Consider the following 12122-nt stretch of genomic DNA (forward strand, 5'->3'; position numbering starts at 1 on the left):
TGTAAGCGAGAGCGGAGGCAATCGTCTCTTTGTAGGGTGTAGAGTGACGATTGACTTCCTCGTAGGACAAGCCCATGTTAAAATGGTTGGTCACCTGGGTAGTCAGGTGGCTAGGTCCCACCACAAGTGGTAGGTTAAATGGTCAGATCGGGACTGTCTTGTCGTATTGCTGGGATGTATAATGCTGCTTTTTTGCCTAACATCTGATGTACAAAAATATAACACATTTATACACAAAAAGTTTCCAACAAATTCACTTTAGGCATACAGTCAATCCTCTGAGGGGAATCTATTGCCTTAGCAACAACAAAAAACCTATCCAGAAATATAGACATCATCACCGTGCATGTGTTTCCAAACAAATATTTTCTTTCCGCGAGTTCAGTTTTAATCACAACCACCTTATGTACTCCGGGACAAGAAAAAGTCAATCTCTGACCTGTTGTCTACTGGTTTCCTTGACACATTCAGTTTAAAGATGCGGCATACCAAGATTGGAAAAGATTATCATGACGTATACATCTCTTTCTGTTCCAGCAGTTGACCTGTTGTCTACGGATTTCCTTGACACATTCAGTTTAAAGATCCGGCATACCAAGATTGTAGAAGATTATCATGACGTATACATCTCTTTCTGTTCCAGCAGCTTGGAGATATGTAAATAATGTTAAATTGAGTTCGTACAATAGCATACATTTTTTGAAAAGGGGTGTGCCAACATAATCTAATTGCAGTCGCTTCTATAAGGAAGAAAAATTATTAAATTGTGTAACTAAGGAGTGAGATCGAAAAATTCTTAACATACATATATGTTTATAAAAAAGAAACCACTAAACTTACAGCTTTATTTTTTTTTTATTTGATTCAAATTATTATTACAATTTACAAAAAAAAAAATATTTTTATAGTTTTAATCACTAGTGATGAAATTTTGAACCCTTTTCGGAAACCCTTCCATTAACGTTTTTATAGTGCTTTCCGTCACTTTGCTCGAACATGTAGGCCATCTCCGTTTAAAATCTACCACACTTTTCGACACCTTTTTTGTACTCTTCAATTCTCTTTTAACAAAAGCCCAATATCTCTCCACTGGCCTTAGCTCCGGGCAGTTTGGAGGATTTGCCTCTCTTGGCACAAATACCACATTATTGTTCTTGTACCACTCAAGGGCTTGTTTACCATAGTGACAGGATGCCAAGTCAGGCCAAAAATAAGTGGACACATTATGAAGTCTTATGAATGGAAGCAGCCTTTTTTGTAAACATTCCTTGATGTAAATTTCGGTATTTATAGAGCCCGTTGTAACAAATGATTGGCTTCTTTTGCCGCAACTGCATATTGCTTGCCATACCAAGAACTTTCTGGGAAATTTTGTCTGCTTTTGGGTCCTAAACTTTTCTTCAACATTCCCTCGAGCATCAGCAACATAAAACTTTTGACCTGGAAGTTGCGAAAAATCTGCCAGAACATACGTTTCGTTATCCATTATGCAGCAAGAATATTTTTTATAAAACTTGACTTCAATTTCCGTGCACTGTTTTTGGCCTCTAAATTTTTAGCAGCGTTCCTGTCAGGAACTTTTTGAGCCTTGTATGTTTTTAAACCTGCATTAGCTTTAACTTTTCGTACCAAATAGTCCGAGCACTGAGCTAACCGAGCTGCTTTCCTACCGGATGTGTTGGGAGCTCTTTTGAAAATACGTTCTATTTTTTTGGCTTTAGAAACATCATGTGGACCATTCCTTCTACTTGAACCAGGTTTTCTATCAACTGACAAGTTCTCCCGGTACTGTTTAATAACATTGGAAACAGTTTGACGGCAGACCTTTGTATGCTTGGCCAACTTTTTGTAAGACCAAGTTGGGTTTAGTTGAAAATATTTAATAATTTCAGTACGCACTTTTTTCTGGTCACTCATTTTAATCAGATTAACAAAAAAATTAATATAATTGACATTACACATAATAACTGACATGTTTTTCAAAGGTAACTTGATCAAAAAAAATATCAAATAATACTTTGGTTGAAAAATGTAATGAAAAACGCGTGTTAAGAATTTTTCGATCTCACTCCTTAAATCAGATTATTTTAAGCTACGTATTTATTGTTAATCCTCATTATTGGAATCCTCAACAACTCATAATTTTGGATATATAGAATGACTTCAACCCATCCCAACCCAGGCTGTACCCGTGTGCATTAGCAGACTAAAATAAATAAAAAAATAAAACTTTTAAACTCTAATTTATGTAATTTAATTTTATTAATTTTTTTAATAATACCATTTTCTTAAAAAATAACAAATTTTGTTTTATTTACTTAAATTTATTCTCCCCCTTTCACTTCATTCTTTCTATTTACTTTAAATTTTCTATTTTCCTTGTTGGTCATTTGCAGCTTGACATTAACTAGTTCTCCATTAACCTTTGACTAAAGTAGAAGCGTCTTTAAGTGTCGGTCTAATTTAAATCGTTTGTTAATAGTAAAAATGCTTTTATATAAATAAATAATTAAAAAAAACTTAAATAAAGTGTTAATTGTTGTGTTTATTAAATATTTTTGTTAAAAAATCCAATAATATTTGTTTAAAAAGTGTTTAAAATTGTAAATTATGAAGAGAAAAAAATGCAATGAAAAAATTTAGTGTTGTTTTGTTGTTGTTTTTCTTTTTTTCTTTTTAAGTAAAGCTTTTTTGTTAGTGTTTTGTTGTTGTTTGATGAGAGTGCATAGAAATAAAAGAAGGAGAAGCAATGAGATTAACCGTTACTTGTTTACACACTTTTGGAAGTGGGGTGAGTGTTTTTTTACTTTTTCATTGATAAATGTAATAATCATCTTAATAATAATGATAAAAATTTTGGAATTTACGAATTATAGTGTGAAAATAAAAAATAAATAGGTACTAAAAGCAGAAGTTTTAAATATCAGAATGTTGTTAGTTTTTAGGTTAATTTGTTAAATTGCTACATACATAGGTAATTGTTGTTATTGTTTTTTGCTTTTTTGATTTGAATAACATTGTGTGTTACCAAAAAATTATTCAATATGTGAAAAGGTGCAGTTTTTTTTATCAAGTTGAAGATCATTTAGAATTTCTAATATTCTCCGACAATCTGGAGTTATCTTCAATGTATTTTTAATTCTTGATTTTCGGAGTACATACATATGTACACACATACATACTTACATATACTTACGTATATTAAAAATAAATAATATGATACTGTGGACGATTCTTACTGTCTTAATTGCATTTTTGTTTGTTTATTTTTCTTCATATCGAATTGTTTTTGCTTAATAATGACAAAGAAAAAAAAAAAGAAGAGCAAGGAGTGAAGGCGAAAAAAGATTGATAACAATATTGTACCTATTTATTTTGTGTGAAATTATCATGTTTTCCTCTTTTTTCTTGCAAAATCAAAACAAAATTAAGATAAACAATTGATAAGAACTGTAAAAAAACAAAAGAAAAATTCTAAATTTTAACTAAATGCATACGCAGTAATTACATATATACACTAAAATAAGCCACCAGAGATCTCTAGGAATTTATGAAGCTTCATATTATCTCTTATCTGGAAAGGAACTTTTTTACTAGTTTTGGAATTTAGTAGAGTACCTATTAGATAAAAACTAATGCTGAGAGGTACATATAAGTATGTATGTATATGTTTGTATGTATGAATAAAATAACGGTTTCTATCGAAAATAATAAATAATAATAATGAAAAAATAATCACTAACATGATAAGTATAAGTAATAATTATGACTATTCTATCGAAATTCTATTTTTATATGATTCAAAGAAATACACCTACATACTAGGCATATCACTACTATAGTTGATCCTTTACAAGAAAAATGTTATATAGATCTCTACAAAAATATTATGATCCAATGTCCAGAATTTAATTTCCTAGATGAAGTTTGTTTTCCAATCAGTATTACAGAAGGCAGGACAGTCGAGGTCTCTAGGTACAAACATATTTGGAGGCCCCAAAAAATTAAAAAGAGAAAAACGTATTTTTATGATATTATCATACTACATTACTTGATTTGTGGCATTGTTAAAATAATAAAAAGATATATGAGGTCGATCGTATGAAATTATTAAGTAAAATATAGCTTTTATAGAGAAAGTATTGTTGAGTTAAAGTATTATAAAACGCTCTTAATAGAATTACAATGGACAGAGTCAAAAATCCCCAATTTCTAACTAAATCCTTTTAACAAATTCCAACAAATTGGCTGCTTTTTCATATTAACATGTTGTACATGTTTTAAATTTCTAATATCATTCAGTATTAACACTGTAGTAATATTTAATAACTATTGACAAACTGTTATAAATCATTGTCTCTAAAAGATACTGATAATAAACAATATTCTAAATATTGTTATACTAGCAGCTTAAGGCAGTTATTTGTTTATTGATAACAAAAATGTGATTCCTAAAAAAATTTTACTACCACTACTAGTAGGTACATAGATTTTATTCTCTTTTTTCATATGTAAATTTTGTTTTTGACCCAGTAAAATAGTTTTTTTGTTGTGCATATTTGCAAATTGAAACTAACATTCATAAACAGATAGTCCGCACATGAGTAGACAGACATTTAGTCAGTTGTCATTCTATCCTATAATATTTAATTGTTATTGTTGTTGTTACACTCAGTTGTATTTAAGTATGTAAATTTAACGCAAACATCATAAAATGTCAACAACAATAATAAAGTCATAAAACCTTTAAATGTATATTTAAAAAACAAAAAAAAAAAATGGAAAAAAGAGTGAACTTATCATTGATAATAATTGTAGCAAAAAAAAAAAAATAATAAAATAAATAAATAAACAACAAAAAAGTAATAACAAAGGCAATTTTGTAAATATAAACAAAAACACTCAATGTTTACTTAAGTTTTGTTTTTTGTAGTTATTAGTATATTTTATTTATTGTTGTTGTTCAAAAAAAAAAAAAAACAGCAACAGAAATACATGGTGTCGCACATTTCTTAGCTCGATTCAGAATATCCGACCATTAGATACTCTAAATCAGCAAATTAAAATGTTGAAAGCAAATAACATATAGTGTTACACAGAAAGTGTATCAATATATTCTATGCAAATTTGCATTCCTCTGAATCGCCGGAAACATGAATATCCACTTAATATACATACATACTACGGACTAATGCTCTAGTTGCAGTCACCCATGTTTATAACCTACACCACTTTAGTGGGGAGGCTATATTGGGTTTGTGCTGGAATATTGGTCCTAAAATGATTTAGCCCCCATACAACTAAAAAAACAGCCCCTATGAAAATTTAACTTAAATGTCCACAAGAATTGACTTAAATATTTTTGAGACAAGTAATTAGGGTCGGCCTCGCCCGACTACAAATTCTTACTTGTTTTAATTTCAATCTTGTTGTGTCGAACGCTTTTTCTTCCATTAGGTTAACTTACACAGGTTCTCTTTAATTTATAATAATTACATTCGCACTTTCTTTACAATTAATTGAAGTAAGCATTTTAATTCCTCGATAAAGGGCACTTCACACGATCAGACTTTACGTACGTAAAGTCTAATGAAAAACTAAAATGAAATTCCATCCGTATTACAAAAAAGAGAATAAAAGTAGTTTAATTTATATATTTTGTGTTTTCACGATTCGTATAAAACAATAACAATGTAAGATGTGTTTACATGAAAATACATCCCTGATCAAATGCGACCTGCTTGTTTTTTGAATCATTTCAAAAAATGAAGAGAGCCATACGACTGTCAAATTTTCCATCTGTATCCTCTCTCAATGTGGGATGGTTGTTTCATTACATATTGTGTTTAGACGATCCCATTCGTACTCTTCTACACAAAATTTTGACAGATCATATTACTTGTGTTATCGTGTAAAGCCGGCTTAATATCTAGTGAACAGTTTCCTAGTTTTTCAAACAGTCAGACTTGTCAGCATTCCTAAATCGTTCTAATGTCTAAGATACATATGTCAATGTTAAACAGTTGTCAATAGAATATTACAAACCTTAGCACAAACACATAATACCCTCTCAATAGTCGGTGAAGTTGGGTGTAATAAACTCATTTAAAATGCGTTTAAATTTAATAAAAACAAACTCAACAGGTTACGGGATGGGTAGCCGAAGTGTATGTTTGTATAGATGACATACTTATGCTTGTTTTTGTATTTATGATACTAATTATAATTATGTTGTATAAGGTCAGTAACTGATAAGTAAAGTTTTTGTTTATTTTTTTTATTTAACATTTTATTTTGTTTATCATTACAGTATAATTGATTCAAAAGAACTTTTGATTTAAAATAATTTTTTCTGCGTATTTTGTTGTTAAAGAAAAGTAAATTTTGCAAAATACTTCGAAATAAAGTAAGACGCATTTCAAATCACGTAGCTTGTTTTTTGCTTTCTTTAAATGAGTAACATTGTTTTCTATTTAATTTTTGTTTTAAATAACAATTTCTTTTTGTGTGGGTATGTGTGTTTAATAATAAGTTAAAACCCATTTCTGTTATTGCTAATTTAGATTAGATAAACTAAGTATAAATAGGTTTTAGGAGGCACAAAAAAAAAAATAAAAATAAAAAAATATTCAACTGCAATAAATTATATTTATTAGGAATAACTTTTTTTAAGGTAATTAGATTTTAATTTATAAACCAATTTTTTATTAATATCTGGCTCAGGTTTTATAATTTACAAGGCTTTTAATTTTTATAGGGTTTCACAAAAAATAAAGGAAGCTATATTAAGGAAATGTGTTTCAATGAAGTTATAAGCAAAAAAAACAAAATTCCAATTAATCGAATAATTATTATTTCCCGATTACTAACTAATTAAGTTCCCCGGTTCAGGTTTATCCATCAGTCATTCCGTTAAAACGAGAAAAATCATTTTCATTGAACAGATTTCAAAGAAGTGGGGATTAAAAATCTGTAGAAGGCCGATTATACTTCGGCTTATCTATTCATAAAGGTTTTATCTGTTCTGTTCCGCTTCTCTAATGTGTAGATCACTATGTTGCTTTGCACCTCAATAAGATCGAAAACGTTTGTAATGCTTGTTCTAAAATCATTTTATTGAAATAAAAAACAATGTGCTTGTAAAATTTTTAAACCCTGCATCACTATAGTGGGGAGTTTGATTCACTTCTCTTGGTCCAAGGACGAACGCTATTAAAAATGGTTGAAATCGGTCTATATTTCGCCTAGCTCCCACGCAACCGTAAGTCCCTAATAGAACCTTTGGGCTCATAATAACGTTAAATGTTCTATTATAGCAACAAAACCCGCAAAACTTAGTTTTATAAACTTTAAATGACACTTTCTATTTTTGTAATGATCGGGCCTCATTTGACCCTATGAGTGGGGAATGGGAGGTAGTTTGATTCACTTCTCTTGGTCCAAGGACGAACGCTATTAAAAATGGTTGAAATCGGTCTATTATTTCGCCTAGCTCCCATACAACCGTAACCCCCTAATAGAGCCTTTAGGCACATAATTACGTTAAATGTTCTATTATAGCAACAAAACCTGGCAAAACTTAGTTATATAAACTTTAAATGACACTACCTATTTTTGTAATGATCGGGCCTCGTTTGACCCTAGGCCCCATATGAACTCCTCCAAACTGAATTATACATTTTTTTTAAATTGCAATCCTAACCTGGCCGGTGCTTGTTTTAGACTTATCTAACTTTGCATTTTACATCAACTTTTTTTTTAAATCTAACTCTTGTTCTTACTAAAAATAATTTCACTTAAAAAAATGTTTTTCCCTTAAACCGCAGCACAGAAATTAATATGAATGAAATAGTTTTACTATCGGCCTGTCTGCCAGTTGTTACGAACAGATAAAAGCTACACGGGAATTACTACTATTTTAATACATTTAACCACATGAATGTCAGGTTAAACTGTTAACAACATGTGTATAATGGGAACTACATACAACTAAGTGCGGTTAACAAAACCTCTTAAACCAAATACTGGCGGCAGGTATAGTTAAGTACCTTGAAAACTTTTTTCACTCTAACCAACTGACTTTTGGACAACTGATAATAATGTTGTAATAATTAATTTGAAATGTTGTAATATACATATATATCCATAATAAATTTGAATTAAAATTAACGTGTAAGGATACGATTATCACTTTAATAGTTTGATTTAATTTATTAAATTTTCTTTCGCTTTATATTCTTTTTCACTGGCATACTGCTTTTATTGTTTGTTAATTAACATATTTAAAAAAAAAAATATTAATTGATTTAACTAGTGATTATAAATTATACTACATATAAAGTGGTATTTTGAATAAAATGGAAAAGTTTACATTCACAGTTTGTTAAATAAAATAATAAAGTAACCATAAATTATATTATTAAATATATTAAAATTTTCAAAAAACTCAACAAATTAAAAATAATATTGAAATGTTATATTTAATAAAATATAAAATTTCTCCATTGTAAATATTAACAATGATTTTTGTTCGAAATTGTCACCTTCGGAAGCGTTGTGGAGTCGACACTCGTTCTTTGGAACGCTTCTGGAACTAGTTCTTTAATCAATGATTTTTGTTTGAATTTTTCAACATCGGAACTAGTTTCAGGGAAGCTTTAGAGAACGTAAAAATAAATATTTCTTTTTTGAAATTATTAAGATTAGGAGCAATTTTGAGAAACTGTTGAGGAATTTTTACTATTGTACCAAAGTTTTTTTACAAAACTTACATACATACACATTTCTAACGTAAAATTTTCTATAATTCTTCTGCACCTCTAATTTTTTAAAATATTTTTTGTAAGGATATACTATTTAATTAGGGAGCTCTTTAATATCTTGTAATTCAGTGGAATGCAAAAATATACATTTGAACGCGTTTTCTATTTATAAATTTATAAATTTTTATTTTTTTTTAAATTTTTTTCAATTGATTCCAAAAAGTTGTTTCGGAACTAGTATGCGTTCCATTGAACCAGTGCAGTAGCAATGTATAATTAGTTTCAGAGAAAGTTCCTTGAAAACTATTTAGAAGTATTTAAGAACCACAACAATATTCTAAGGAACTTGTTACAAAAGTAATGGCGGCACTACTAGTTCCAAGGCAGAATCTGAATTGGTTCTGTTTTCACTCGTTCTAGAACTAGTAGTTTTTAGAACAAGTTCTAAAATTTGTCTGAGATATTAATTATTTATATTGTAGAAAGAATATATTCTATAAAAATTAACGTTCATTAAATCAAAAAAGTTATATGATTTATTTTAATTATGATCAATTATAAGAGTTATAAAAAATGGGTGTCTCAAAATTTACCCTCGAAATTAATGCTCCGAAACAAAAGTTTCGAACTTTTTCTAAAAAAAGTATCTAAAAATGATATAAATAAACGACAACTCATGGACTGAGTTTAGCTTTAGTTTAATTAATATAATACCGAACTTCTAAGTGAAAATGTTGAGAAACTTGAAAAAAGTGAACATATAATTTTCATTGTTATAGAATAAAGTGATGTAACCTATTATTATTATTTTTTTTTAATATTTTATTTGATTATAAAAAATGACTGAGTAAACTACGTTGATTTAAGGGAAATCCTCAAATTCGACCTATATAACTTCATATAGGAAGCTGATTTAAAGGAAATCCTCAAATTCGACCTATATATAAATTCATATAGGAAGCTGGAAACTTTTAAACACATAAGAAAACATTTGTGTTTTTTAATGGTACTCTACCAGTAAAGTAAAGAGATTTAATGGACTCCTCCAGGGTATACACATTTGAGGTTTAATGGTCTTTACAAGCTTTAAAACAGTTGAGGTTTAATGGTCTCCATAAGGATATAAACGTTTAAGTATTCTATGGTCTCCACCAATAAAACATAACCTCAATTCGAGGTAAAACGACAGCATGAGGTTAATATGCATAACTGCACAGTTTTACAATTTTAATATTAATTTCTTTTAGATGGAAATTAGGACTTTATTGTATTTATAAATAAGACTTTAAAGAACATAAAACACTTATCTTAGAGCTTTGTTTTAATATTCTTTTTAATTAATAACTTAAACTAACAACTATATTTTGTAAGCGAATACTGTTGAAATTTTAAAATTTTTATTTTTACTATCAAATGAAATTTAAAATACCCTCATACACACAAAATAAACTGCCAGGACACGACATCGTACATCCTTAAAATGTAAATAAATTTTAAGTGTGTCTTGAACAATTTACCAGAGCAGAGCAAATTTTCCAAAAACAGATTCATATTATGACAAGCATAAGATACCACATGCTTTTTTTTAAATACATATGCACAATGTACCATAAAAGTCCATTATTTTGAGTGTTAACATAAAAGTCCAATTTTCTCGAAAACTAAAAGAGATATAGCAGAAACAAGTGAAGTCTGTGATCTCTTATATTTTCTACCAAAAACCGATATTTTTAGTGAAAACAATAAAGTAAATTTTTCTCGAAAACTATAAGGGATGCAGGAAAAACAAGGGAAATCTGTGATCCTACCAAAAACGAATATTTTGAGTGAAAACATAAAAGTCCTTTTTTTCGAAAACCATAGGAGATACAGCAAAAACAAGCGAAATCTGTGACCACTTGTATTTCCCACCAAAAAATTATATTTTGAGTGAAAACATAAAAGTCAATTTTTCTCGAAAACTATAAGAGATACAGCAAAAACAAGCGAAACCTGTGATCACTTATATTTCCTACCAAAAACCGATATTGCGAGTGAAAACATAAAAGTCCTTTTTTCTCAAAAACTATAAGATATACAGCCAAAACAAGCAAAATCTGTGATCACTTATATTTCCTACCAAAAATCGATATTTTGAGTGAAAACAGAAAAGTCCATTTTTCTCTAAAACTATAAGAGATACAACAAAAACAAGTAAAATCTGTGATCACTTATATTTCCTACCAAAATCCGATATTTTGAGTGAAAACATAAAAGTCCATTTTTCTCGAAAACTATAAGAGATACAGCAAAAACAAGCGAAATCTGTGATCACTTATATTTCCTACCAAAAACCGATATTTTGAGTGAAAACATAAAAGCCCATTTTTCTCGAAAACTATAAGAGATACAGCAAAAACATGCTAATCCTGTGATCACTTATATTTCCTACCAAAAACCGATATTTTGAGTGAAAACATAAAAGTCCATTTTTCTCGAAAACTATAAGAGATACAGAAAAACAAGTTAATCCTGTGATCACTTATATTTCCTACCAAAAACCGATGTTTTGAGTGAAAACATAAAAGTACATTTTTCTCGAAAACAATAAGAGATACAGCAAAAACAAGCGAATCCTGTGATCACTTATACTTCCCACCAAAATATTTTTAGTTAAAACATATAAGTAAATTTTTCTCGAAAACTATAAGAGATACAGCAAAAACCAGCGAATCCTGTGATCACTTATATTTCCTACCAAAAACCGATATTTTGAGTGAAAACATAAAAGTACATTTTTCTCGAAAACAATAAGAGATACAGCAAAAACAAGCGAAATCTGTGATCACTTATACTTCCCACCAAAATATTTTTAGTTAAAACATATAAGTAAATTTTTCTCGAAAACTATAAGAGATACAGCAAAAACCAGCGAATCTTGTGATCACTTATATTTCCTACCAAAAACCAATATTTTGTGTGAAAACATAAAAGTCCATTTTTCTCGAAAACTATAAGTGATACAGCAAAAACAAGCGAATTTTGTGATTTTTTATTTTTCTACCAAAAACCGATATTTTTAATGAAAACATAAAAGTCCAATTTCTTCTGAAACAATAAGAGATACAGCAAAAACAAGCGAAATCTGTGATCACTTATATTTCCTACCAAAAACCGATATTTTGAGTGAAAACATAAAAGTCCATTTTTCTCGAAAACTATAAGAGATACAGCAAAAACAAGCGAAATCTGTAATCACTTATATTTCCTACCAAAACCAATATTTTGAGTGAAAACATAAAAGTCCATTTTTCTCGAAAACTATAAGAGATACAGCAAAAACAAGCGAAATCTGTGATCACTTATATTTCCTACCAAAAA

General features: G+C 29.1%; 1 long non-coding RNA gene across 1 annotated transcript in view; it reads left to right on the forward strand.

Annotated features, from left to right (window-relative positions):
- Positions 1–2599: 2599 nt before the first annotated feature.
- LOC124418683 overlaps positions 2600–12122 on the forward strand; it is a 220554-nt gene continuing 211031 nt past the window's right edge. Inside the window, exon 1 of the long non-coding RNA XR_006940140.1 lies at positions 2600–2791. This is a non-coding gene — a long non-coding RNA (uncharacterized LOC124418683). The remainder of the gene's footprint in view (positions 2792–12122) is intronic.

Source organism: Lucilia cuprina, chromosome 3 (genome assembly GCF_022045245.1).
Source record: "Lucilia cuprina isolate Lc7/37 chromosome 3, ASM2204524v1, whole genome shotgun sequence".
Classification (NCBI taxonomy): Eukaryota; Metazoa; Arthropoda; class Insecta; order Diptera; family Calliphoridae; genus Lucilia; species Lucilia cuprina.